The 13,557-nt window shown below is 38.8% G+C and overlaps 1 protein-coding gene across 6 annotated transcripts in view; it reads left to right on the top strand.

The window, feature by feature from the left end:
- The window catches only part of LOC131984763 (cytoplasmic dynein 1 intermediate chain 1), a 61,658-nt gene that overhangs the window by 7,346 nt on the left and 40,755 nt on the right, over positions 1-13,557 (top strand). The window lies entirely within an intron of this gene.

Below are 13,557 nucleotides of genomic sequence, written 5' to 3'. Positions count from 1 at the left end.
GGTTATGCGTGCATATGTGGAAATGTATATGTGCATATTTGGGTTTCTGCAAGTGGGCGTGCACATGTGTGGCGAGCTGCAGTCACTAAACACATCCATATGGTGAAAACTGAGGTTGGCCCTGCACTGGATTTGGCATAATGTTGGTGGTTGTGAATTTGAGGCATATAGATTTAAGTATTTTTCAATTGGAGGAAAAAGATGAAGGAGATTTGGATGGATGACAGATGCAGTTGTTCCATTTAATTGATCTTCGAGCCTTTGCTGTTATTCCAAATGTTGATAATCCATACGGAAACATCATTTTAACGTGTAGGAATGTACATAGAAATACTACTCCACCTACGCACTCTCCATCCAAACTTACTGTCAGACATGTATATACAACACACACACACACTCACGCACGCACGCACACACACACACACACACACACTCACACAAACACACAGAAACACACACACACACACACACACCCAAACTCCCTATCATCTTCTCTATCTTCCGTCTCTTAGTTGCCAAGACAGCTGGCAGCCATGTGACTGTGAAGGGGTTGTACTTCCTGCTTCCTGTCATTATAATAGATGGTCTGGTGTGGATTCCACTGCCCTCCTCCACCAGAAAACCACCACGCACATACACACACGTCTGTCCTGATCAGCATCCAAACGGCCCGCCTCAACTCCCCCCATTTCCTTGACAGACCCAGGAATAGATCATTTATTCAACAAGTGCACAGGCACTGACTCACATATGTATGCTGAAACATGCATGTTCACGCACACACACACTCCCACAGAGACACACACACACACACACACACACACACACACACACACACACCAGAATCTGAATCAAGTTTTTGGCTAAGTCTGGTGGACATACAAGGACTCCTGCTGTGGAAGGCTGTCAGTTTATCTACAGTATATGCAAAACAATATACACACACAAACAACCTTTGTAAACTGTCCAGGGTAATTTGGTGAAGAGATAAACATCCAAACAAATAAACATGCAGTAGTTGCTGGGCTAGTAGTCTGTGTGTACATGCAAACAAATGTCGGTCCATTTAAGTTTGTTTGTTTTCAGCTTTCAACAGCATTTGGAGGTCCATCTGTGTGTGTGTGTGTGTGTGTGTGTGTGTGTGTGCATGTGTGTGAGAACATCTGGGAGCCAGAGCAGAGCGGTGGTGGTCTACAGGGAGGTGACCCTGGCCTTAGGAGACCCTACCTTAGCAGACGACCACAAAGCTTGTGTGTCTGGAGAAAAGAGGCTGTTGGAAGCACCTGCCTGCACTTCTGGCTGTGTGTTTGTTCAGGCCAGTTCCTTTTGTTGATTACTGAACCTAACATGCACACAACACACATCTCATTATTTAGGCTGCAGTTACAGGTTGTGTGCATAATTATTTAGGCCACGACTTAAACATTCTTTGTTTCTGTTTCCATCATGGCAGCCAACTAAAACTGGTTACAGATTTCTTTTGAACCTTGAAGTTTGTAACTGTGGGTACAGAAAAATATTGTACCAAATAATCAAAAGAAAAAATACATATATATATAGCAAATTTGGTTGCAAAATAATTAAGTACTAATAACATTCTACTGAATTCAACTGGTCCCCTTTAGGATTCAAAAGCAGGCCTGTGTTCAGTGTGTGTGTGTGTGTGTGTTTATGTGTGTTCATATACATCTCTGTAGGTCATTAGTGTGCATGAAGCTCTGAGCTAGGAGAACCAGTGAGCTCACGTTGAAGCTTATGGTGGTTTTTACATGTAGATGCCAAGGGTTTCCAAACTCCAATTACTTTATGACGATTGACTTGACATGACCAGGGTCATATTTTTTGTTTTTCAGGGTAGATCTGTCATCTAGTGATTGGAAAGAATACACTCACAGGCCACTTTATTAGCTAACAAGCACCTAATAAAGTGGCAGTGTGGTATTCTGCTGCTGTTGCCCATCTGCTTCAAGGTTGTGCGTTCAGAGATGTGGTTATTTGAGTTACTGTTGACTTTCTATCATCTCAAACCAGTCTGGCCATTCTACTCTGAACTATCAACAAGGCACTTTGGCCCAGAGAACTGCCACTCACTGGATATTTTCCCTTTTTCGGACCATTCTCTGTAAACCCTAGAGATGGTTGTGTGGGAAAATCCCAGCAGATCAGCAGTTTGTGAAATACTCAGACCAACAACCATGCCACTTTCAAAGTCACTTAAATGCCTAAATGCATTTAGTTGCTGCCATGTGATTGGCTGATTAGATATTTGCATTAATGAGCAGTTGCACAGTTCTACCTAATAAAGTGGCAAGTGAGTGTAGGTTCAAACCCCGAGCTCCTCCAGAGAAGTGTCATAGTGTTGGTACCTTGCTCTGGCCTCAGTGTGTAAATGTGTGTGTGGCTGGGTGAATGCTAACATCTGTTGTAAAGCGCTTTGAGTGGTCGGTGAACTAGAAAAACACTATACTGTTTAAATGCAGTACATTTACATACTATTTACATATTTCTATTTATTTATTAATATAAAACCTACTCTTTATATTAATACCATAAAAAGTCCCTTTAAAATGATTTATTCAAATCTAAATAGTGCAAGTAACTGAAAACCATCCTAGTTTTAAAATATTCAATATTTTATGCTAATCACAATTTCACAGTATTTTCACTCTATAGTTGGCCTACTTACACCTAATGCTGCCTTCATTTCTTTCTTTCTTAGAATTCTTAATCTTTCTTTCCCTCCCTTCCGACCTTTCCTCTCTGCCCTCAGGGTCTGAGCTGGGCTGAACTGTCCTGTACAGCAACTAATGCTACCTCTGTGTTATGTTAAAGCACACATTATACAGAGAGAAGAGAGATTTAGTGAGGGAGAAAGCCAGCTGGCCGCTCTGGAGGAATGAACGGAAGAGTAAATCTGTTCTCTTAATGATGGTGGTGTGTCTCAGGGCTGTATAAATCTCTATGGAGGGACCTTTAGTTGTTTGGATTTCTTTCTATTTTTTAACCTCTGTGTTAAATAGTTTTCATTTGTTTTGTTTAAGGATAGTTCTATGATTCAGCATGTCATAAGGTTAGCAGACTGGCTAAATTCCCATTCCTACCCTGTATCCTATTGTAAAAAACTTAAAGGTCACATGTGGCAGTTAATGTTTTTATGTTCCATATGATCTCAATGGCTAGGTTCATTCTATCAAATGTGTTTATACTATTTCTACACTAATAGAAATTCATAATTGTTAACATGTCATGTTCTTCAAACTTGCAAATATATATGTTTTTAGTGTGAAAATAAAAATCTAACTAATTTAAATAAACAAAAAAGGTAGATCAATGCATAAAGAAAAGAATAAATAACATTAGAAACGAGAGGGGAAAGAAAGAAAGAAATAGAGAAGATTAGTGTGATGATGTACATAACCATACAAATCTACGTTAACATCTGCACCTGCCAACACATTCATGAGAAAAAGAGAGAAAAAAAAGATAAATAAATAACTAATAGGAGGACAAAACATACATGTCAGGGCTATAATTGGGATTCTCATATTTAATCAAATTATTATTTGATAATTTAAAAATATTCTTGATTTCTGATTCAATAAGTGATTCTTTCTGTTTCTAAAATGCTATTTAGAGCGGGACAATCCTTAATGTAGAAGCTGGTTACACCTTATAACTGTGATATTGACATTAAGTGTGTGTGAAAGGACGTTTGAATCGTCTTGTCCTAATCACTTTAAACTGTTAACGGATGACTCAGGGTTTCTTCTCCTCATGAACTGCTGACCTCCCCAGTTCACCATATCTGCCCTTCTGCCCAAGGTGGCTGGTTGCGTGTGTGTGACGTGAGTATGCTTTATAGGAGTGTGAGTGTGTGACTGAATACAGCTTTATCAAATTGTATTGATTTGAACCAGGCGCGTTCATCTTCTACACAACAGTTTGTGTTTTAAAGCTCCCATGGAGATAGTGTGTGTGACTCTAATTTAAACCAGTTAATGATATGGCTTTTCATTTCCGTGACCAATTGCCTTCCTATAATCGTGATGTGTAGCTGCCTATGTATGTTGCTTTTCCCATTGGCTGCTCACTGATCTGTCTGTCCTGGGCGTCCATTGTGTCAGGCAATCGGATTAACCCCAGTCACGGTTGGCTCCAGCTATTTACTGCTGTCCTAATGGCTATGAATGGACATGCTTGTTGTGAGGGACGGACGCTTTGTCTAACCACATAGCAGGGAAATAAAGTAAGGGCTAATGTGGTGTGTGATAGTAACCTAACCTAACTAAGGTCAAACAAAGTGTGTGTTGCTGTTTCATGCCTCTATCTTGTGCCTCTTGTTGACATGTTCTAGAGAAAGAGAAGTAGCTTGTATTTCGAACGGACTAGGTGTTTTGTTTTTTTAAACCTAAAACAGAATATAACTACAACTAAGCAACTAACTAAGTATTAAAAGCTTACATTTTCCAATGTAAGGGCACGGCCAATATGGTAACAATGTGACAGGTGGATGCTTTGCAGCACAGAAGTCTACAGTGCTATGGGTTTGCAGCAGGACTTAGACTTTTGATTGTATTAAGGTTCTTATTTTGCAGCTTTCAGGTTTTCCCATCACCGATAAAAGCCAGGCTGGCTTTGAATGTTTTAATACCATTATTATCATCATGTAGTAAACGTTTAGCTCTTAACAGGGTTTCAGCTCATAAAATTCAAAGGGAAACTCCACCAAACGCACTCTTCCTGGCACACATCTCTTTAGCCCTATCGCTCACTCTCCTCCGGCAGCAAGGCACCTCTCAAGATTTCAGAACGAGACTTGGTTAGACACAATAACAACCAAATAATATAATGACTCCAGCACAGGTTTTTTTTTATTTCTCCGTAGGGTCCTTTCCATAATGTTGTCAGAAACTTTAAATACCAAATGAGCCTACAAACTAGTACTTTTAGTGGACGTACATTGACAGTGCACAATCACAGCCAAGGATTACTTTATGTGGTTGCCAGTAGGGAAGGAAGAAACCTGCCAACTCGAACAACTATAACGTTAACGATCAATTAATCGATTAATAGCTATGTTTTAATACATACTCCAGTATGTATAAAAACATGCATACATGGGTGAAATAAAAGATATATATACAGCATTTTGCAAAAGCCTGTTTTGATAACGGACCCTTTTATTTTGAAAGGTTGACTTCCTGTCGATTGTAAAACTAACTCACGTGAGATTAAACTGTAAAGATAATGTCAAGGAGTTCAATGTTTTATGTTTTAGCCCCCAAAGAGGCATGAGGTTAGTTTTCACAGTAATCTTGCATATTTAAATGTGTTTTGTGTTTCAATAAGTTTTGGATAAAATTAAACTTAAATGTAATTCATACTAAAGAGGTTTGATACAGTAAGCTAGTTTTGCTCAAATTAATACTCCTGTATTTATGCGTGTTTTATAATTGTTATTGCAACTTTCAGTTTGCAAACTGTAGCTTTATCCTACTTAATTAAAATAGATAAAATGAAAATGAAGAAAATAAACAGATCAATTAAAAATTCCACGTGATCAACCAAATTCTTCACGACCATTAATTGATCATTGATTAATTTTTCCCATCCCTAGTTGCCAGCTTTAAAAATGATTGTCCCCATTGTTCACTTCGGCACAAACATATGGGAAAATAGGGTTCAGGTTAAAAAATGTCTAAAGTTTCCTTGGGTTGACAACAACTTTACTCTGTAGTGGACAAAATGTATTACATGAAATGTTTCCCTGTTGGAAATGGAAATAGTGGTATATTTTGTCCTTAGGTTCTACAATAAACCATGTAATTATCAGTGTTGAACACAGACATTGTCAAAGTATTTCAGGAGTTTCATTGAGACTGTGTGAATCCTTTCTCATGTCCACTATTTAACCACAGCAGTAAATATTCCACCTTCATTTTCCTCAGGTCTGACAATATTTTGTAGAGCCAAGTCTTAAACATTCTACATGAGGGAGGAGGGGGTGAGATTTCACATAGTTTCAGCAAAATATGGGCAACCTTTCTGCCTCGCTCTTTGTTTCTCCCTGCAACCCTCCTCTGGACCGGCCAATCGCTCTTGGCCAGGAGCAGAGTGAATGTCAGTACTTTGACAAACCCACTCTTTTACTTTCTACTGATCCCAATCTGAAGATAATTATCAATGTGTGTGTGCTTAAGTTGAGATGTTGGCAAAAGCAGGAAAGGTCAAGGGGATTGCAGGCATTTTGTGCATGTGCTTGTGCACGTCTACATGTGTGCAGGTTGGCATGGGTGCAGTGAGCCTGACCTAGTTTGTAGTAAATTGGTTTCGCTCAGTGGAGCCTTAAAAGATGGATAATAGGCCTCAGTGGAAAGGTAGCCAAAGAAATAGAGAGAAGGGAAGGGAGAGAGAAAGGTGAAGAGAAATCTGCTCACTAGAGACTAAAACAGAGGAGTGGGGGAGAAAGAATAAGAGAGAAACAAATGAGGGGAAAGCAATGGAGGCCACCGATATGTTGCAGAAGTTATGATATTAGAGCAGTAATTGTTTGCAGTAAACCACAAGTAGGCCTTCAGAAATACAACTCTGTGTTTGTTTCAGTACAATTTGATGTTGCAACTTTGGAAAAACCCCTTCTTAGGGTTAAAAGTTCACGGGGTCAAGAATATTTGTGTGTGTGTATTCAAAAGTTTGTATGCACCACTCTCTCTCTCTCTCTCTCTCTCTCTCTCTCTCTCTCTCTCTCTCTCTCTCTCTCTCTCTCTCCCTCTAGTATTTTCTGGCCCATTAGTTTTCAGGGCCTGTACAGCTTGAGTATATAGTTGGTCAGTAATTCACTCCTCCTTAAGCATATTTACTGAAATAAGTGGCCTTCTTTTGACATGTGGTGAACTGGTAATGGCCTCTAATTGCAAGAGAAAACCCATTTCCGAGCACTAATCTAAAAAGACACACACATATTTTGTGAATCTACTGACACACATGCACATACAGATTCATATATGTAAACACATATGTGCAGATCAACATGCATGAGAAAAAACATGCATGCACACACCACAAGAAACGAACACAGAAGCACACATGCACACTCACAAAGCGGCCACACACACACATGCACAAACGTCCCCTGAGCTCTGCATAATCCCATAATGGAGCAGTTAAGAAACCAAACGTCAAATCTATGAAATGATCCCAGCTATTGGCAGCACATTGGTCCAATTAGAGTGTTTACTTTTGTGTATTTTTCCACAAACTTCTAAATATATTAAATATGGTTCAACAGGTTCTGAATTGGTAGGTATTTATCAACAGTTGTACACAAAATGTCCTTCAGGATTTCATCCAATAAGGCTGGATTTTAAATTGGCACCACAAGTATTGGGATCTGCCTGAAACTCATCACAACACAAGTTTAATAGTTTATATCACCAGGTTACTGAAGTGTGTGTATTACACACAAGTTTGTCTGATGTGCTGCATAACAGACACGGTTAACGGAAAATCAGTTTCTAATAGATTTTTTGCATTTATATATGTATTTATATTAGGAAAAATATTAACATTGTGATCTTGATTTCAACCATATCAATCCTACTGCTTAACAGTAGTCTTTCTTTTTTTACTATGTACTTAGACATATTGTAACACATCCTTTTAAATTTGATCAGGCCATGCTAACAATCTTAAAAAAGAACAGTTGCTAATGAAAAATGTTGCAACAGTAAAGCAAGAAAGCCAGATGTTGTAGTCTGGTTGTGTTATCTCCCATATGTATCTTAAGTGCAGTAACGATAACATCAGCTATGAAACATTAATGGTTTTTGCAACCTTTGTAAAACTCTGTGTCTGGTACCAAGTGTTGATGATAAAATGATTAAAGTTGAATAACTGGTCAAATTTAATATTTCTTTAATCAGATATTTACGGATTCAAATTTTTTTTAATTTTCAATTTTAAAATCTGTTTTATTTTGGCTAATTGGCTTATTATGTCTTGCACAGCTGCTTGTGATTAAGAGATATTTAACATTTGAGACATTCTTGGCTTCATTTGTTGCATGAACTAAAAGGTTTTGTAGAAAGCTATATTTATATTCCTCAATTTAACATATCATTTTTGTATTGGTAACAAAACTAAAATATTGTATTACCATTAAAAGCGAATAAAATCCAATGATGCCCAGCCTTATGGCACTTATGTTGAGCTATTTGAATTTAACTGATGAGTCTGAGATCATGAATTGTGACACAGAATCTGAAGAAATGTATGAAGCTGTGGAAGTTTAGTGGTACAGACATTACAACATATATACAATAAAATATAGCTTAATGACACTATTTTATGATTATTGGCAGTTTCTCATGAGACTGATGCTTGATTGTAGCTGCGTTGTTTGGTCTATTTCCTCCTACAAGACGTCATCCCTCGAGGCAAAACGGTGATTTTGGGCTATTTAATTAAAATAATAATAAAATTGAACATCAGAAGTGAAAGTGTTACTGTTTTGGGCAGCAGTCTGATAGATTCATAGGTTGAGCTTCTTTAAAGGGATAGTTTAAATGATAGGATTTTTGGCTTTTAAATCTAACTTTGGAGTAATTAAAATCACACAATAACACAAAATAACTAACTGATCAAGGCAGCGATAGACCAGCAACTCTTATGTTCGGTGAGGTAAAATGACTTTTTTTGTCAAAGGGATCTGGTGTCTTTGGAGAGAGCATAGATAATGGCTTCAGTTTCCCTTCAGAAAGGAAAAACTGTGATAATATTTTAAATATAGCCTACACTTAAACTGATATTTATTTTTAGGTGGCTAAAATAAGTTTTGCTTCTGCCCCTGTCCAAAGTACATTACCTCATTTCCGTGCCTGTACTCCTGCCTGCTTCTTCTACTGCAGGTAATTCGCTGACGAAGGATTAGTACCTCATACAACCCCTCTTGAAACTATCCCTTTAATTTCCCTCAGTCAATCTATCCTGTGTCTGTCTTTGGCATTTTCTACAATCCAGTGGAGCAACGATGCATTTAAATAAAAACAGTGAATGTAACACACTCCCAGTCTATATGAAACCGACATGACTGAGGGGTTTGCGGGCAGTCTTCAAGGTTCTGGAGGGAGGAATGTGGTTGCACGAGTGTGTGCTTTGCATAGTTAGGTACTTATATGTTTCTGTATGTCTCTGTGTATGTGCATATATATAAATATATATACGTGCATGCAGCCACATATGGAAGTGCTTGTCTCATACATTGTTGTTGTTCCTGCCAGGCAGCTACAACACACTGAACAGAGTGGAGGGTGTGTGTGTGTGTGTGTGTGTGTGTGTGTACAGTATGTACTGTATGTGTGTGAATGTTTTCTAAAGGCAAAATTCAAGGCAAATAAAGAATAACCACAGTGAGTTTACCCAGAGGACTCTGAACAAAATGTACTCAGATGTTTTACTTTATTTATTTTTTTACTGAAAGTACATTTCAGAATTGTCTTTCTATGTTTGGTGACTTCTTCACATGTGTGGAGTGATTGCTTTGAGGCAGCAGCTCGAGGGATACTATTTAAACCAAGTGTGAATGTGCTGTATGTGTACGTTCACACACAGATCAGACTTTGGTTTTGCTATTATGATCTCTCCTCGTCTTTCCCCTGCAGACACACATAATCGGCCAACGCTTCTCACTTTCTCTCCTCATGAAACAACTCTGAGTTCAGCTTTCATCGTCATCGCCCTCAAAAGGGCGCAGCCTTCACTCCTGTTTCACTCCAGAAATTGATGCAGGGTCCCAAGCGGTTTCTTGTCAAAATGGCCATGTCTGTCAAAACCCAGAAAAACTCTTGATATTAGAGAAAAATAATGTCTTTCACAGTGCGTAAGGTATTCCAAGTGAGTCACAGATGATTGCAATTTTCCCCTATGACCACCGTATAATAAGGTACATGAACCCCTTCTTCATCTGCCTCCCTCTGGCTTTCTCTCTCTCTTTGGCAAAACGGCCATCATCCAAAATAATATTTGCCATCTGATGAGTGCTTGAGATGAGTAGGAATACAGTTTCATGTGTCCCTTTTTTCTCTTTTCAAGTGTTTTCTTTTTTCTCCTTTTCGCTTGCATTTTGTTGAACTTGACTTTTTGACATGTGTGCCCCCCCCTTCTTTTTGCATTTTTTTATACATGTGTAAAACAACAGTGAGTCTTGAACGCTTGCCTGGGTGGTCTCCCTTGTACTCTGAGATCCCTTCGACTCTCCTGGGATTTTCATTTGAGAGTGTAGTGCAGCGGTTCACTGCCACAGCTAGCCTGCAGCTCATGGCCCTGCTTCACTTTAGCAGTTTCAGTTTGATGTTTGTTAACCCTTTGTTTGGCCTGTTTGTGCCTATAGTCTGTGTTATATTCTCAGCATTTTTTAACAGACAAAACCAGCAGTCAATTAAACACATAAACCTCCAGTATTCTATGTCAAGTCAAATTTAAATCTAGGTAAAAAACTGCAACAAGTTTGTTTTTAATTGTTCTTCAGTCAACCTTGGTAATCAAATTTAACAAGCTTTCAAATAGACTCACTTTATTTATTGTTGAGTCAAACTTTTCAGATCATTATCACAGTTTATAGCTTGACAGTTGATTGAAGTGAAACTTGATAACCATGCAGGTTTTCTGTTTGGCCGCAGTTCGGCGTGCTGTTCTGCAGCTGTCCAGCAGGGAGCACTCTTGGCACATATACTCGAGGCTCCCTCAAAGTCTCACCAATAAAAAGTGTCAGAGATTTTTATTAGAAATGAGTACCAGCTGGAATTAAATTATGGTATTATAAAATAACTGTTTTAAAATTAATCTGAAACATGTGTTGGCTTTTAAAGTCTTAATTTGATTGACAAAATTCCATCACATTAAAGGGCAGTGCTTTCTTTGGGTTTGTATATTTGTTTAACAGTGTTGCTGTGAAAAGTTTTCTCTATTTCAGTACAATCTAGAAGGATTCAACTCCCCGCATTAACCTTTAGCAGGCCTATAAAAGCTGTTTGTCCCATCTGTCCGTCCGTCCCTCATTAAAACAAAATGAAACACCATCGTCATCCAAGTGGCAAACACCGACCTCCAATCACCATCTGAGCCACACAAACACAAACACACACACACACACACACACACAGCCCTATTTCTGAGTGACACAAATCCCTACTCAGATGACGCGTTGAAAAGTGAGCCGATGCCACAGCGATGATTTTATGTAAGACTTTTCTTTCTTTCTGTTGGACTGTCTCTCTCTCTCTCTGACTGGGTTTTTGACAGTTTGGAAAGTTTGAAGTCATGGGTTTTAATCAGGGTCTTGCGGCCGGGCTCAGAGCATGGCGTGGCGTGGAATGATGGCTCAGTTTAAAGATGTGGGTCTGGGTCGGGGCCAAGCCTGGGTGGCACTGCTAGAAAGAGAAGGGGGTGAGACACAGAGAGAGAGAGAGAGAGAGAGAGAGAGAGAGATGGGGAGAGAATCTACTCAGACTGCACCCACAGCTCACAGCAGAGTTGGCCGCAGACCCCCAAAGACCTGAATGGGCTGCATTAATGAAAGCTGATTATGTGAGGGCATGCATGTGTGCATACGGTGTAGACTTGATCGTACATAGACTTTAACACACACAGACACACAATGTTTGATCAGTGTGAGGAAGTGTGGTGAAGAGATGAATTAATCTACATCATCCTGCGGGTTTTAGCCTCACCAGTTTTACATCAGGTCTCGTTGCTAATGTGTGTGTATGCACCGAATACTTTTCCCCCTACTGTGGTAATCATGACTTGATGAACCATGATGAATTTTAAGCATTATTTCCTATTAAAAACAAATGGAAAGGCAAAAAAACTGAATAAAATTACCAAAGTGAAGTAAAAGGATTCCCGACATTATGCATTTTCACTTGTCTTCTATCTAAAAAACAATCTAGGGGGGAAGAAATTAACGAGCAATTACTCAACATTGACTTTTAGGAGGTTTAAGTGGTGTTGTGTTTTCTAGAATACAATTTACTTGCAACTGTGGACAGTTTTTGCTGTTTTGTTTCATTTTCTCTACAGTCTGTCCTGTCTGTCCCGACCATCTACAGATCAGCGAGGTTCTCGCCCTCTCACCTCACGGCAAATGATCTGTTCGACTTTACTGCGCGGCAGGCTCTAACCCATCAATTTGCTGTCCAACCTGACTAACAGAGGTCCCTAAAATGTTGGCAGTGTTTCTCTGTGTTCAGAAAGAGAGTTTTGAGCGAGTCCAGCTGTGTATTAACGAAACTTGTGATGTGTGTCAGTCTTGCCCGGACAGTTTACGATGACACTTATGACAAGCGGTGTCACAATTCTCCAAATACATGATCCAATTCAAATTTTTTTTTTCAGCATTCCAACTGTCATTGTTAGACTATCAAGTGAAAATTAACAGATTGTTTGATTCATGCCCTGATATCTGTTATTTATTTTAAACTACATGGTATCAAGTGTGATATAACTGCCATATTATTTTTTGGAATGTACAAATCGAAGGCTATATGGGTAGCTTTAAATTATTTATTTAAAATACAACAATACTTTATTTTACCAGTCACTTCAACTATAAACACAGAAATAAAAAGTAGAGCCACTAGATGGCAGGTGAGATAGGGCTTCCATAATTCAAATTGGGAGCTCATTTAGATCGATTATAGATCTAGAATTAAAATTATGAAAGAGAATGGCTGGTCTAAAGTATGAAAAATAAGGTGGATGAGTGCTTGTTTAATCTCTGGATCTATAGCTTGTTCCAAATGGCTGAAAACATAATGTTTCTCCTTTAATATCTCAAAGCAGACCTGTTGAGCTAAACAGTGTGATTACTTATTGATGATTGAGAAGAGACCAAAAACTGTATTTCCATTGTTACTGTTTCTTTATGCATTCAATGCAGATATTGTACAGAATCATCCTGTAGAAAGGTATCTTTTAAAAGATATTCACCTCAGAATTTAAAAAAAAAACGTGGCGAGTGTGGCGAGACAATTCCTGTAATCCTGTCATATCTCATTTGATTTAACTTAGAATTACGTCATTTTACTTGTGACCTATATCATTATTTCAGTCATATAAAATCATTGTGGTTATATAAACCTTTTTTTTTTTTTGCTACCTGGATAACAAGTATTATATTACTGGAGGTGGGACAAATTAAAGTGAGAAAATTCCCCTGATGCCTCGGGTCATTTGTAATATATGCAGAGGTGAAGTGGATGCAGCGCAAGTGTGTGCGTCTGTCTCTAACAATAAGAGTGGTTCTCCATGAAGTTAATGCATATGTGTGTGTGTGTGTGTGTGTGTGTGTGTGTGTGTGTGTGTGTATGTGTCGTGCCAGGGCCACATTAGAGGAGCCTTTCAAGTCATGTCGGCCTCCTCCTACTCCTCTGCATAGTGCTTGTGTTGTGGTCTGCTCAGCAGCCAACCTCCCAGAACCCCTGCGAACTCTGTCTGTGTGTGTGTGTGTGTGTGTCCATATGAACGTGTATATAATGTTGTAGGGTTATTCCCAGT

The sequence above is a fragment of the Centropristis striata genome, chromosome 14 (genome assembly GCF_030273125.1).
Source record: "Centropristis striata isolate RG_2023a ecotype Rhode Island chromosome 14, C.striata_1.0, whole genome shotgun sequence".
NCBI lineage: Eukaryota > Metazoa > Chordata > Actinopteri > Perciformes > Serranidae > Centropristis > Centropristis striata.
This window is presented reverse-complemented; position numbering and strand designations above follow the sequence as displayed.